The 12,286-nt window shown below is 43.2% G+C and overlaps 5 non-coding genes across 5 annotated transcripts; all 5 read right to left on the bottom strand.

Moving 5' to 3' along the window:
• Positions 1-1,041: 1,041 nt before the first annotated feature.
• trnav-aac lies at positions 1,042-1,114 on the bottom strand. Its single transcript has one exon. It is a non-coding gene; the product is annotated as a tRNA-Val (tRNA).
• A 2,139-nt stretch (positions 1,115-3,253) lies between these two features.
• On the bottom strand, positions 3,254-3,326 carry trnav-aac. The gene has a single exon. It is a non-coding gene; the product is annotated as a tRNA-Val (tRNA).
• Positions 3,327-4,054: 728 nt separating this feature from the next.
• Positions 4,055-4,127, bottom strand: trnav-cac. Its single transcript has one exon. It is a non-coding gene; the product is annotated as a tRNA-Val (tRNA).
• A 4,854-nt stretch (positions 4,128-8,981) lies between these two features.
• Positions 8,982-9,054, bottom strand: trnav-cac. The gene has a single exon. It is a non-coding gene; the product is annotated as a tRNA-Val (tRNA).
• Positions 9,055-9,129: 75 nt separating this feature from the next.
• Positions 9,130-9,202, bottom strand: trnav-aac. The gene has a single exon. It is a non-coding gene; the product is annotated as a tRNA-Val (tRNA).
• Between the last annotated feature and the right edge of the window lie 3,084 nt (positions 9,203-12,286).

Below are 12,286 nucleotides of genomic sequence, written 5' to 3' on the forward strand. Positions count from 1 at the left end.
CAGAAAATACTGGAGCTTGTGCTGTGCTCTGTCAGGAAAAATTGGACACCTTCACAGCAAATTGACAAGCTGCGTGAAATCCAGACACACGTTTCAAGGCAGACTTCCTTGAGTTCCTGCTCTAACCTACTTGGAGATAAAAGCCTTCTTAGAGTGAAAATTTTTTTATCTTGGGGCCATTTCTTTACAGAAAATACTGGAGCTTGTGCTGTGCTCTGTCAGGAAAAATTGGACAGCTTCACAGCAGATTGACACGGCAGACTTCTTGAGTTCCTGCTTTAACCTACTTGGAGTTAAAAGCCTTTGTAGCGTGAAAAACCTTTTATCAGGTGGCCATTTCTTTACAGAAACAACTGGAGCTTGTGCTGTTCTCTGTCAGGAAAATTGGACACCTTTAAAGCAAATTGACAAGCTGCGTGAAATCCAGACACCTGTCAAGTCAGACTTCCTTGAGTTCCTGCTCTAACCTACTTCGAGATAAAAGCCTTCATAGAGTGAAAAACCTTTTATCTGGGGGCCATTTCTTTACAGAAAATACTGGAGCTTGTGCTGTGCTCTGTCAGGAAAAATTGGACACCTTCACAGCAAATTGACAAGCTGCGTGAAATCCAGACATGTGTCAAGGCAGACTTCCTTGAGTTCCTGATCTAACCTACTTGGAGATAAAAGCCTTCTTAGAGTGAAAAACCTTTTATTTGGGGGCCATTTCTTTACAGAAAATACTGGAGCTTGTGCTGTGCTCTGTCAGGAAAATTGGACAGCTTCACAGCACATTGACAAGGCAGACTTCCTTGAGATTCTTCTTTAACCTAGTATGAGATATAAAGCCTTCTTAGAGTGAAAAACCTTTTATCTGGGGCCATTTCTTTACAGATAGCAATAAAGACTGTGCCTGTTTCCACCAAGTTTCAAACCAGGGACCTTTCGCGTGTGAGGCAAACGTGATAACCACTACACTACGGAAACTTGTTCTCCTTCTCTACCATGATTTACCTGGAACGTCGCAAAGACTTTAGGAATTCTCGCAAAAACAAGAAGCAATGTTTCTGCTCGGTTTTGAACCGAGGACCTTTCGCGTGTTAGGCGAACGTGATAACCACTACACTACAGAAACTCCTGGAGCATTACTTGTGCTCTGTCAGTGAAAATTGGACAGCTTCACAGCAGATTGACAAGGCAGACTTCCTAGAGTTCCTGCTTTAACCTACTTGGAGTTAAAAGCCTTTGTAGCGTGAAAAACTTTTTATCAGGTGGCCATTTCTTTACAGAAACTACTGGAGCTTGTGCTGTGCTCTGTTAGGAAAATTGGACACCTTCACAGCAAATTGACAAGCTGCGTGAAATCCACACACGTGTCAATGCAGACTTCCTTGAGTTCCTGCTTTAACCTACTCAGAGTTAAAAGCCTTGTAGCGTGAAAAACCTTTTATCAGGTGGCCATTTCTTTACAGAAAATACTGGAGATTGTGCTGTGCTCTGTCAGGGAAAATTGGACACCTTCACATCAGATTGACAAGGCAGACTTCCTTGAGTTCCTGCTCTAACCTACTTGGAGATAAAAGCCTTTTTTAGAGTGAAAAACCTTTAATCTGGGGGCCATTTCTTTACAGATAGCAATAAAGACTGTTCCTGTTTCCAGCCGGGGACCTTTCGCGTGTGAGGCAAACATGATAACCACTACACTACGGAAACTTACTCTTATTTCTCTACCATGATTTACCTGGAACGTCGCAAAGACTTTAGGAATTCTCGGAAAACAAGAAGCTATGTTTCTGTAAAGAAATGTTAGGCAAACGCGATGACCACTACACTACAGAAACTCCTGGAGCTTTACTTGTGCTCTGTCAGGGAAAATTACACACCATTATAGCAGATTGACAAGCTGCGTGAAATCCACACGCGTTTCACTGTTTCAAAAATTGGACAGCTTCACAGCAGATTGACAAGGCAGACTTCCTTGAGTTCCTGCTCTAACCTACTTGGAGATAAAAGCCTTCTTAGAGTGAAAAACCTTTTATCTGGGGGCCATTTCTTTACAGAAACTACTGGAGCTTGTGCTGTGCTCTGTCAGGGAAAATTGGACACCTTCACAGCAAATTGACAAGCTGCGTGAAATCCACACACGTGTCAAGGCAGACTTCCTAGAGTTCCTGCTCTAACCTACTTGGAGATAAAAGCCTTCTTAGAGTGAAAAACCTTTAATCAGGTGGCCATTTCTTTACAGAAAATACTGGAGCTTGTGCTGTGCTCTGTCAGGGAAAATTGGACAGCTTCACAGGAGATTGACAAGGCAGACTTCCTTGAGTTCCTGCTTTAACCCACTCAGATTTAAAAGCTTTTGTAGCGTGAAAAACCTTTTATCTGGGGGCCATTTCTTTACAGAAAATACTGGAGCTTGTGCTGTGCTCTGTCAGGGAAAATTGGACACCTTCACAGCAAATTGAGAAGCTGCGTGAAATCCACACACGTGTCAATGCAGACTTCGTTGACTTCCTGCTCTAACCTACTTGGAGATAAAAGCCTTCATAGAGTGAAAAACCTTTTATCAGGTGGAAATTTCTTTACAGAAAATACTGGAGCTTGTGCTGTGCTCTGTCAGGGAAAATTGGACAGCTTCACAATGAGATTGACAAGGCAGACTTCCTTGAGTTCCTGCTTTAACCTACTCAGATTTAAAGACCTTTGTAGCGTGAAAAACCTTTTATCAGGTGGCCATTTCTTTACAGAAACTACTGGAGCTTGTGCTGTGCTCTGTCAGGGAAAATTGGTCACCTTCACAGCAAATTGACAAGCTGCGTGAAAACCAGACACCTGTCAAGGCAGACTTCCTTGAGTTCCTGCTCTAACCTACTTGGAGATAAAAGCCTTCATAGAGTGAAAAACCTTTTATCTGGGGGCCATTTCTTTACAGAAAATACTGGAGCTTGAGCTGTGCTCTGTCAGGGAAAATTGGACACCTTCACAGCAAATTGACAAGCTGCGTGAAATCCACACACGTGTCAATGCAGACTTCCTTGAGTTCCTGCTCTAACCTACTTGGAGACAAAAGCCTTCTTAGAGTGAAAAACCTTTTATCTGGGTGCCATTTCTTTACAGATAGCAATAAAGACTGTGCCTGTATCCACCCGGGGACCTTTCGCGTGTGAGGCGAACGTTGTAACCACTACACTATGGAAACTTACTCTTCTTTTTCTACCATGATTTACCTGGAACGTCGCAAAGACTTTCGGAATTCTCGCAAAACAAGAAGTAATGTTTCTGCTCGGTTTTGACCCGAGGACCTTTCGCGTGTTAGGCGAACGTGACAACCACTACACTACAGAAACTCCTGGAGCATTACCTGTGTTCTGTCAGGGAAAATTACACACCATTATAGCAGATTGACAAGCTGCGTGAAATCCACACACGTGTCAAGGCAGACTTCCTTGAGTTCCTGCTTTAACCTACTCAGAGTTAAAAGCCTTTGTAGCGTGAAAAACCTTTTATCAGGTGGCCATTTCTTTACAGAAAATACTGGAGCTTGTGCTGTGCTCTGTCAGGGAAAATTAGACACCTTCACAGCAGATTGACAAGCTGCGTGAAATCCAGACAACTGTCAAGGCAGACTTCCTTGAGTTCCTGCTCTAACCTACTTCGAGATAAAAGCCTTCATAGAGTGAAAAACCTGTTATCTGGGGGCCATTTCTTTACAGAAAATACTGGAGCTTGTTCTGTGCTCTGTCAGGGAAAATTGGACACCTTCACAGCAAATTGACAAGCTGCGTGAAATCCAGACATGTGTCAAGGCAGACTTCCTTGAGTTCCTGCTCTAACCTACTTGGAGATAAAAGCCTTCTTAGAGTGAAAAACCTTTTATCTGGGGCCATTCCTTTACAGAAAATACTGGAGCTTGTGCTGTGCTCTGTAAGGGAAAATTGGACAGCTTCACAGCAGATTGACAAGGCAGACTTCCTTGAGTTCCTTCTTTAACCTACTATGAGATAAAAGCCTTCTTAAAGTGAAAAACCTTTTATCTGGGGGCCATTTCTTTACAGATAGCAATAAAAACTGTGCCTGTTTCCGCCCGGTTTCGAACCGGGACCCTTCAGCGTGTGAGGCGAACGTGATAACCACTACACTACAGAAACTCCTGGAGCTTTACTTGTGCTCTGTCAGGGAAAATTACACACCATTAGAGCAGATTGACAAGCTGCGTGAAATCCACACGCGCGTTTTAAAGAAGACCTCCTTAAGTTCACAGCAGGAGCTGAAGAACTGCTTTTGAGAATCCACAGTGGTCATTTCTTTTGTGCTTTGTTGAAAATTACTTGGATACTAGCACAGACTCTGCTGGCCTGGCAGTTACCACAGCCTAGAGTGACTCAATATTTTTCTTCACACCTGTGTAAAGAAATGCCTTCACCGATTAGAGCGGCAGAAAAACCTTTTACCTTTGCTCTGTCATGGAAAATTGGACACCTTCACAGCAAATTGACAAGCTGCGTGAAATCCACACGTGTCAATGCAGATTTTCTTGAGTTCCTGCTCTAACCTACTTGGAGATAAAAGCCTTCTTAGAGTGAAAAACCTTTTATCAGGTGGCCATTTCTTTACAGAAAATATTGGAGCTTGTGCTGTGGTCTGTCAGGAAAATTGGACAGCTTCACAGCAGATTGACAAGGCAGACTTCTGTGAGTTCCTGCTTTAACCTACTCAGAGTTAAAAGCTTTTGTAGCGTGAAAAACCTTTTATCAGGCGGCCATTTCTTTACAGAAAATATTGGAGCTTGTGCTGTGCTCTGTCAGGGAAAATTGGACACCTTCACAGCAAATTGACAAGCTGCGTGAAATCCACACACGTGTCAAGGCAGACTTCCTTGAGATCCTGCTTTAACCTACTCAGAGTTAAAAGCCTTTGTAGCGTGAAAAACCTTTTATCAGGTGACCATTTCTTTACAGAAACTACTGGAGCTTGTGATGTGCTCTGTCAGGGAAAATTAGACACCTTCACAGCAGATTGACAAGCTGCGTGAAATCCACACACGTGTCAAGGCAGACTTCCTTGAGTTCCTGCTCTAACGTACTTGGAGATAAAAGCCTTCTTAAAGTGAAAAACCTTTTATCAGGTGGCCATTTCTTTACAGAAAATACTGGAGCTTGTGCTGTGCTCTGTCAGGAAAATTGGACACCTTCACAGCAAATTGACAAGCTGCGTGAAATCCAGACATGTGTCAAGGCTGACTTCCTTGAGATCCTGCTTTTACCTACTCAGAGATAAAAGCCTTGTAGCGTGAAAAACCTTTTATCAGGTGGCCATTTCTTCACAGAAAATACTGGAGCTTGTGCTGTGCTCTGTCAGGGAAAATTGGACACCTTCACAGCAAATTGACAAGCTGCGTGAAATCCACACACGTGTCAAGGCAGACTTCCTTGAGTTCCTGCTCTAACCTACTTGGAGATAAAAGCCTTCTTAGAGTGAAAAACCTTTTATCTGGGGGCCATTTCTTTACAGAAAATACTGGAGCTTGTGCTGTGCTCTGTCAGGGAAAATTGGACACCTTCACAGCACATTGACAAGGCAGACTTCCTTGAGTTCCTGCTCTAACCTACTTGGAGATGAAAGCCTTCATAGAGTGAGAAAAAAAGGGGCCATTTCTTTACAGATAGCAATCAAAGACTGTGCCTGTTTCCAGCCGGGGAGCTTTCGCGTGTGAGGCAAACATGATAACCAGCTTCACACTCACACTATGAAAACTTACTCTTATTTCACTACCATGATTTACCTGGAAAGTCGCAAAGACTTTAGGAATTCTCGGAAAACAAGAAGCTATGTTTCTGTAAAGAAATGTTAGGCAAGCACGCGATGACCACTACACTACAGAAACTCCTGGAGCTTTACTTGTGCTCTGTCACGGAAAATTACACACCATTATAGCAGATTGACAAGCTGCGTGAAATCCACACGCAGCGTTTCACTGTTTCAAAAATTGGACAGCTTCACAGCAGATTGACAAGGCAGACTTCCTTGAGTTCCTGCTCTAACCTACTTGGAGTTAAAAGCCTTTGTAGCGTGAAAAACCTTTTATCAGGTGGCCATTTCTTTACAGAAACTACTGGAGCTTGTGCTGTGCTCTGTCAGGAAAATTGGACACCTTCACAGCAAATTGACAAGCTGCGTGAAATCCAGACACGTGTCAAGGCAGACTTCCTTGAGTTCCTGCTCTAACCTACTTGGAGATAAAAGCCTTCTTAGAGTGAAAAACCTTTTATCTGGGGGCCATTTCTTTACAGAAAATACTGGAGCTTGTGCTGTGCTCTGTCAGGGAAAATTAGACACCTTCACAGCAGATTGACAAGCTGCGTGAAATCCACACACGTGTCAAGGCAGACTTCCTTGAGTTCCTGCTTTAACCTACTCAGAGTTAAAAGCCTTGTAGCGTGAAAAACCTTTTATCAGGTGGCCATTTCTATACAGAAAATACTGGAGCTTGTGCTGTGCTCTGTCAGGGAAAATTGGACAGCTTCACAGCAGATTGACAAGGCAGACTTCTTTGAGTTCCTGCTTTAACCTACTCAGAGTTAAAAGCCTTTGTAGCGTGAAAAACCTATTATCAGGTGGCCATTTCTTTACAGAAACTACTGGAGCTTGTGCTGTGCTCTCTCAGGTAAAATTAGACACCTTCACAGCAGATTGACAAGCTGCGTGAAATCCACACACGTGTCAAGGCAGACTTCCTTGAGTTCCTGCTCTAACCTACTTGGACATAAAAGCCTTCTTAAAGTGAAAAACCTTTTATCAGGTGGCCATTTCTTTACAGAAAATACTGGAGCTTGTGCTGTGCTCTGTCAGGGAAAATTGGACACCTTCACAGCAAATTGACAAGCTGCGTGAAATCCAGACATGTGTCAAGGCTGACTTCCTTGAGATCCTGCTTTTACCTACTCAGAGTTAAAAGCCTTGTAGCGTGAAAAACCTTTTATCAGGTGGCCATTTCTTTACAGAAAATACTGGAGCTTGTGCTGTGCTCTGTCAGGAAAATTGGACACCTTCACAGCAAATTGACAAGCTGCGTGAAATCCAGACATGTGTCAAGGCTGACTTCCTTGAGTTCCTGCTTTTACCTACTCAGAGTTAAAAGCCTTGTAGCGTGAAAAACCTTTTATCAGGTGGCCATTTCTTTACAGAAAATACTGGAGCTTGTGCTGTGCTCTGTCAGGGAAAATTGGACACCTTCACAGCAAATTGACAAGCTGCGTGAAATCCACACACGTGTCAAGGCAGACTTCCTTGAGTTCCTGCTCTAACCTACTTGGAGATAAAAGCCTTCTTAGAGTGAAAAACCTTTTATCTGGGGCCATTTCTTTACAGAAAATACTGGAGCTTGTGCTGTGCTCTGTCAGGAAAAAAATTGGACACCTTCACAGCACATTGACAAGGCAGACTTCCTTGAGTTCCTGCTCTAACCTACTTGGAGATGAAAGCCTTCATAGAGTGAAAAACCTGGGGGCCATTTCTTTACAGATAGCAATAAAGACTGTGCCTGTTTCCAGCCGGGGACCTTTCGCGTGTGAGGCAAACATGATAACCACTACACTACGGAAAATTACTCTTATTTCACTACCATGATTTACCTGGAAAGTCGCAAAGACTTTAGGAATTCTCGGAAAACAAGAAGCTATGTTTCTGTAAAGAAATGTTAGGCAAACGCGATGACCACTACACTACAGAAACTCCTGGAGCTTTACTTGTGCTCTCACGTCACGGAAAATTACACACCATTATAGCAGATTGACAAGCTGCGTGAAAATCCACAGCGTTTCACTGTTTCAAAAAAATTGGACAGCTTCACAGCAGATTGACAAGGCAGACTTCCTTGAGTTCCTGCTCTAACCTACTTGGAGTTAAAAGCCTTTGTAGCGTGAAAAACCTTTTATCAGGTGGCCATTTCTTTACAGAAACTACTGGAGCTTGTGCTGTGCTCTGTCAGGGAAAATTGGACACCTTCACAGCAAATTGACAAGCTGCGTGAAATCCAGACACGTGTCAAGGCAGACTTCCTTGAGTTCCTGCTCTAACCTACTTGGAGATAAAAGTCTTCTTAGAGTGAAAAACCTTTTATCTGGGGGCCATTTCTTTACAGAAAATACTGGAGCTTGTGCTGTGCTCTGTCAGGGAAAATTGGACAGCTTCACAGCAGATTGACAAGGCAGACTTCCTTGAGTTCCTGCTTTAACCTACTCAGAGTTAAAAGCCTTGTAGCATGAAAAACCTTTTATCAGGTGGCCATTTCTTTACAGAAAATACTGGAGCTTGTGTTGTGCTCTGTCAGGGAAAATTAGACACCTTCACAGCAGATTGACAAGCTGCGTGAAATCCACACACGTGTCAAGGCAGACTTCCTTGAGTTCCTGCTTTAACCTACTCAGAGTTAAAAGCCTTGTAGCGTGAAAAACCTTTTATCAGGTGGCCATTTCTATACAGAAAATACTGGAGCTTGTGCTGTGCTCTGTCAGGGAAAATTGGACAGCTTCACAGCAGATTGACAAGGCAGACTTCTTTGAGTTCCTGCTTTAACCTACTCAGAGTTAAAAGCCTTTGTAGCGTGAAAAACCTATTATCAGGTGGCCATTTCTTTACAGAAACTACTGGAGCTTGTGCTGTGCTCTGTCAGGGAAAATTAGACACCTTCACAGCAGATTGACAAGCTGCGTGAAATCCACACACGTGTCAAGGCAGACTTCCTTGAGTTCCTGCTCTAACCTACTTGGAGATAAAAGCCTTCTTAAAGTGAAAAACCTTTTATCAGGTGGCCATTTCTTTACAGAAAATACTGGAGCTTGTGCTGTGCTCTGTCAGGGAAAATTTGACAGCTTCACAGCAGATTGACAAGGCAGACTTCCTTGAGTTCCTTCTTTAACCTACTATGAGATAATAGCCTTCTTAAAGTGAAAAACCTTTTATCTGGGGGCCATTTCTTTACAGATAGCAATAAAAACTGTGCCTGTTTCCACCCGGTTTTGAACCGGGGACCTTTCGCGTGTGAGGCGAACGTGATAACCACTACACTACAGAAACTTGCTCTTTTTTCTCTACCATGATTTACCTGGAACGTCGCAAAGACTTTAGGAATTCTCGCAAAACAAGAAGCAATGTTTCTGCTCGGTTTTGAACCGAGGACCTTTCGCGTGTTAGGCGAACGTGATGACCACTACACTACAGAAACTCCTGGAGCTTTACTTGTGCTCTGTCAGGGAAAATTACACACCATTAGAGCAGATTGACAAGCTGCGTGAAATCCACACGTGTTTCACAGAAGACCTCCTTAAGTTCACAGCAGGAGCTGCAGAACTGCTTTTTGAGAATCCACAGTGGTCATTTCTTTTGTGCTTTGTTGAAAATTACTTGGATACTAGCACAGACTCTGCTGGCCTGGCAGTTACCACAGCCTAGAGTGACTCAATATTTTTCTTCACACCTGTGTAAAGAAATGCCTTCACAGATTAGAGCGGCAGAAAAACCTTTTATCTTTGCTCTGTCATGGAAAATTGGACACCTTCACAGCAAATTGACAAGCTGCGTGAAATCCACACACGTGTCAAGGCAGACTTCCTTGAGTTCCTGCTCTAACCTACTTCGAGATAAAAGCCTTCTTAAAGTGAAAAACCTTTTATCAGGTGGCCATTTCTTTACAGAAAATACTGGAGCTTGTGCTTTGCTCTGTCAGGGAAAATTGGACACCTTCAAAGCAAATTGACAAGCTGCGTGAAATCCACACACGTGTCAAGGCAGACTTCCTTGAGTTCCTGCTCTAACCTACTTAGAGATAAAAGCCTTCTTAGAGTGAAAAACCTTTTATCAGGTGGCAATTCCTTTACAGAAAATACTGGAGCTTGTGCTGTGCTCTGTCAGGGAAAATTGGACAGCTTCACAGCAGATTGACAAGGCAGACTTCCTTGAGTTCCTGCTTTAACCTTCTCAGAGTTAAAAGCTTTTGTAGCGTGAAAAACCTTTTATCAGGTGGCCATTTCTTTACAGAAAATACTGGAGCTTGTGCTGTGCTCTGTCAGGAAAATTGGACACCTTCACAGCAAATTGACAAGCTGCGTGAAATCCACACACGTGTCAAGGCAGACTTCCTTGAGTTCCTGCTTTAACCTACTCAGAGTTAAAAGCTTTTGTAGCGTGAAAAACCTTTTATCAGGTGGCCATTTCTTTACAAGAAACTACTGGAGCTTGTGCTGTGCTCTGTCAGGAAAAATTGGACAGCTTCACAGCAGATTGACAAGGCAGACTTCCTTGAGGCAGACCTGCTTTAACCTACTTGGAGTTAAAAGCCTTTGTAGCATGAAAAACCTATTATCAGGTGGCCATTTCTTTACAGAAAATACTGGAGCTTGTGCTGTGCTCTGTCAGGAAAATTAGACACCTTCACAGCAGATTGACAAGCTGCGTGAAATCCACACACGTGTCAAGGCAGACTTCCTTGAGTTCCTGCTCTAACCTACTTGGAGATAAAAGCCTTCTTAAAGTGAAAAACCTTTTATCAGGTGGCCATTTCTTTACAGAAAATACTGGAGCTTGTGCTGTGCTCTGTCAGGGAAAATTGGACACCTTCACAGCAAATTGACAAGCTGCGTGAAATCCAGACATGTGTCAAGGCAGACTTCCTTGAGTTCCTGCTCTAACCTACTTGGAGATAAAAGCCTTCTTAGAGTGAAAAACCTTTTATCTGGGGGCCATTTCTTTACAGAAAATACTGGAGCTTGTGCTGTGCTCTGTCAGGGAAAATTTGACAGCTTCACAGCAGATTGACAAGGCAGACTTCCTTGAGTTCCTTCTTTAACCTACTATGAGATAATAGCCTTCTTAAAGTGAAAAACCTTTTATCAGGTGGCCATTTCTTTACAGAAACTACTGGAGCTTGTGCTGTGCTCTGTCAGGGAAAATTGGACAGCTTCACAGCAGATTGACAAGGCAGACTTCCTTGAGTTCCTTCTTTAACCTACTATGAGATAAAAGCCTTCTCAGAGTAAAAACCTTTTATCTGGGAGCCATTTCTTTACAGATAGCAATAAAGACTGTGCCTGTTTCTCCCCTGGTTTTGAACCGGGGACCTTTGGCCTGTGAGGCGAACGTGATAACCACTACACTACGGAAACTTGCTCGTCTTTCTCTACCATGCTTTACCTGGAGCGTCGCAAAGACTTTAAAATTCTCGCGAACAAAACAAGGTTTCTGCTCGGTTTCTGAACCGAGGACCTTTAGCGTGTTAGGCGAGTGAACGTGATGACCACTACACTACAGAAACTCCTGGAGCTCTACTTGTGCTCTGTCAGGAAAATTACACACCATTAGAGCAGATTGACAAGCTGCGTGAAATCCACACGCGTTTCACAGACAGAAGACCTCCTTAAGTTCACAGCAGGAGCTGCAGAACTGCTTTTGAGAATCCTCAGTGGTCATTTCTTTTGTGCTTTGTTGAAAATTACTTGGATACTAGCACAGACTCTGCTGGCCTGGCAGTTACCACAGCCTAGAGTGACTCAATATTTTTCTTCACAACACCTGTGTAAAGAAATGCCTTCACAGATTAGAGCGGCAGAAAAACCTTTTACCTTTGCTCTGTCAGGGAAAATTGGACAGCTTCACAGCAGATTGACAAGCTGCGTGAAATCCAAACACGTGTCAAGGCAGACTTCCTTGAGTTCCTGCTTTAACCTACTCAGAGTTAAAAGCCTTGTAGCGTGAAAAACCTTTTATCAGGTGGCCATTTCTTTACAGAAAGTACTGGAGCTTGTGCTGTGCTCTGTCAGGGAAAATTGGACACCTTCACAGCAAATTGACAAGCTGCGTGAAATGCACACATGTGTCAAGGCAGACTTCCTTGAGTTCCTGCTTTAACCTACTCAGAGTTAAAAGCTTTTGTAGCGTGAAAAACCTTTTATCAGGTGGCCATTTCTTTACAGAAACTACTGGAGCTTGTGCTGTGCTCTGTCAGGGAAAATTAGACACCTTCACAGCAGATTGATAAGCTGCGTGAAATCCACACACGTGTCAAGGCAGACTTCCTTGAGTTCCTGCTTTAACCTACTCAGAGTTAAAAGCTTTTGTAGCGTGAAAAGCTTTTATCAGGTGGCCATTTCTTTACAGAAAATACTGGAGCTTGTGCTGTGCTCTGTCAGGAAAATTGGACACCTTCACAGCAGATTGACAAGGCAGACTTCCTAGAGTTCCTGCTTCCTAACCTACTTGTCAGAGTTAAAAGCCTTTGTAGCGTGAAAAACCTTTTATCAGGTGGCCATTTCTT

Source organism: Puntigrus tetrazona, unplaced genomic scaffold, assembly GCF_018831695.1.
Source record: "Puntigrus tetrazona isolate hp1 unplaced genomic scaffold, ASM1883169v1 S000000499, whole genome shotgun sequence".
Taxonomy (NCBI): domain Eukaryota; kingdom Metazoa; phylum Chordata; class Actinopteri; order Cypriniformes; family Cyprinidae; genus Puntigrus; species Puntigrus tetrazona.